This window comes from Cibotium barometz, chromosome 33 (assembly GCF_041138505.1).
Source record: "Cibotium barometz isolate CiBa-2024 chromosome 33, ASM4113850v1, whole genome shotgun sequence".
NCBI lineage: Eukaryota > Viridiplantae > Streptophyta > Polypodiopsida > Cyatheales > Cibotiaceae > Cibotium > Cibotium barometz.
Genome location: NC_141078.1, coordinates 29,160,714 through 29,163,308, shown reverse-complemented (window position 1 = coordinate 29,163,308; position 2,595 = coordinate 29,160,714). Strand labels below are relative to the sequence as shown.

At 43.5% G+C, this 2,595-nt stretch overlaps 1 pseudogene; it reads right to left on the bottom strand.

The window, feature by feature from the left end:
- Positions 1 to 1,861: 1,861 nt before the first annotated feature.
- LOC147619471 (pentatricopeptide repeat-containing protein At4g31070, mitochondrial pseudogene) lies at positions 1,862 to 2,332 on the bottom strand (annotated as a pseudogene).
- Positions 2,333 to 2,595: the final 263 nt, after the last annotated feature.

Here is a 2,595-nt window from a genome sequence, read left to right as displayed (position 1 = left end):
TCAGAATAGCACGCCTCCTGGATATCCAGAATTTCCCGCAGATAAGGCGGGGATTTCCTCTTTTGCAGCAAAATTTCTGGGTTTTTCCCATTTTGGAATTACACGCCCTCCATTTTCCTTGTATTTTTCAAAGAGTTGATAAGCATCAACACTTAAGGCTCTTTACACCTCATTCTTCCCAAGGGGCTGTTCCCACACAAAGCATCCCAAGCTCGACAACATTGTATAGTCTCCCTTCTGACAGCTTGTTTAGGGTCATCGAGTGCATCCATAAAGCTCGTAAAACCCGACTCTCCGAAGAGGAAATACACGTGCATATGGTAGCCCTACAACTGCACCTGGATTTGTATTTTATGGCCTCACTTCTATGGTTTCACACCATAGACGTGCCATAGCACGACATCCACCCCCTCTAAACCTGCACATCCTCCGGTATGTGCCACCAAGTTGCTATGTAGGCTAATCTTCTTCAAATCTATACTGATTTGAATGTCACCCTCATCTTCATCAAATTTTGACACGTTATCTTCAGCTTCTTCATCCTCTGAACCCACATTCTCATCCAAATCATTCTCTAGATCAGCCTCCCTTTTCTTGGCTTCTTCCAACTTCTTTCGTAGCTCTATTTCTGTTTGCTTCTTGTCAAAGACCTTCACTACGGCCTTGATACTCTCACACTTGCCATACATACTGATAAGGGAAGTCTGTAATTCTACATCATGCTCAAACCCACTATCAACCATTCTAGCATGGATCCTTTTGCCATCTTCTAGAGCTGCTGGAGAGGAACATGTAGCAAGAATTGTACTGCAGGTGCGCTTATCTGAATATATCCCTTCAGCAAGCATTTGTTGATATAACTGAATGGCTTCCTCTGCATGCCCAACTTGTGCATATGCTGCAATTATGGCAGTCCAAGACACAACATTCCGCAGGGGCACTCTGTCAAACACCTCCTGTGCATCTTCAAGACTTCCACATTTCGTATACATATTGATAAGGGCAATCCCAACCACTGCATCTAACTCAAAGCCACATTTCTAGAGCTGCTGTTCTGCCACATGCTTTCAGAATGCTTACTAAGGTCACAGTATTTGGTAAGAAACCTTGCTCTTGCATTTGCGCATACAGTGAAAAAGCCATTTCACTTTCCCCGCGCTCAGCATTCCCACAGTCTTTACCATCTGTGTATTCTCAAACATGTACACATCAGCATAGATGTTTGACAATAAGATAAATGTTGTAGCATGTGTTTCATTCATGCTCACCGCACGACCAAATGCTTGTGTACCAAGCTCTATATTACCCCACTTTTGACAAGAAGATAACAAGGTGTTCCATACCGCAAGATCAAGTTGAAAAGGCACCTTCTCTAACATTACAACATCCTCATCAAGTTGGCCTGCGCGACAGAGAAGATCAACCATGCAAGTATAGTGCTGAATAGTTGCATAAATGTGATGATTGTTGATCATATCCTCAAAACACTTCTGGCCCTTGTCCTTAAGACCTGCATGGCTGCATGCTGCAAGAACACTAAGAAATGTGACTTCATTTGGTTGAATGCCTTCCTTCATCATTCTTTCAAACAGATGAAATACAAGCTCAGTCTCTCCTTGGCAGGCACACCCTGCAATCAATGCATTCCATCTCACAAGGTCCCTTGTACATATTGCATTGAACAGCCTATGAGCATCCACCATGCTTCCACATTTGCCATACATGTCAATAAGTGCAGTTCTCAACATTGTATCAGAAGCTTCAAGCCCATTAGTTACGCAACTTTGAGCATGGACCTAGCTTGCCTTGGGAAAGGGCAGCTATACTTGAACATGCATTCAAGGCACTGATAAGAGTAACATTATTGGGAATTTGCCTCTCCTGTTGCATTTTGTTCAAAAAGTTCTGCTTGTCCATGTCCATGATCTCCATACCCTGCGATCAGTGCTGTCCATGAGACCACATCTCTAACCAAAAGCCCATCAAACACCTCCTGTGCTTCCACAAGCAGGCCACATTTGGCATACATGTCCAACAAGGTACTACCAACAAAAGTTTCTGATTCAAAACCCTCTTTTGCAATCTCAGCATGTACTTCTTGTCCCCTTTCTAGAGATCCTGTCCGGCTGCAAATTTTCAAACTGCCAACAAATGTGACAGCATTTGGGAGCACGCCCTCCATTTGCATCTGTTCCAAGCAGTGTAATGCTTCTCCATCAAGTCCACAGTCAGCATACCCCGAACTCAAAACAGTCCACGCAACTACATCTCGTGCTTCTAGCTCATCAAACACTTCATGCGCCTCAGCAAGTAAGCCACATTTTGAATACATCTCAACCAACTATTGCCAACAAAAGTGTCTGATTCCAATCCCTCTGTGACAAGACCAGCATGTACTTCTTGGCCCTGTTTAACCCATTTCAGCCTAGCACAAGCTTTTAATAATGCCTGAAGAACATACTTGTTAAGTTGAGCACAATTGTGTTGCATTTGATGGAACAGTTCAAAGGCATGCTGATACTCTCTGCATTCGAGATAGCCTTCCAGAAGAGAAGGCCAGAAACACCCTTTCTGTTGTGCAAATCTACGAAAGAC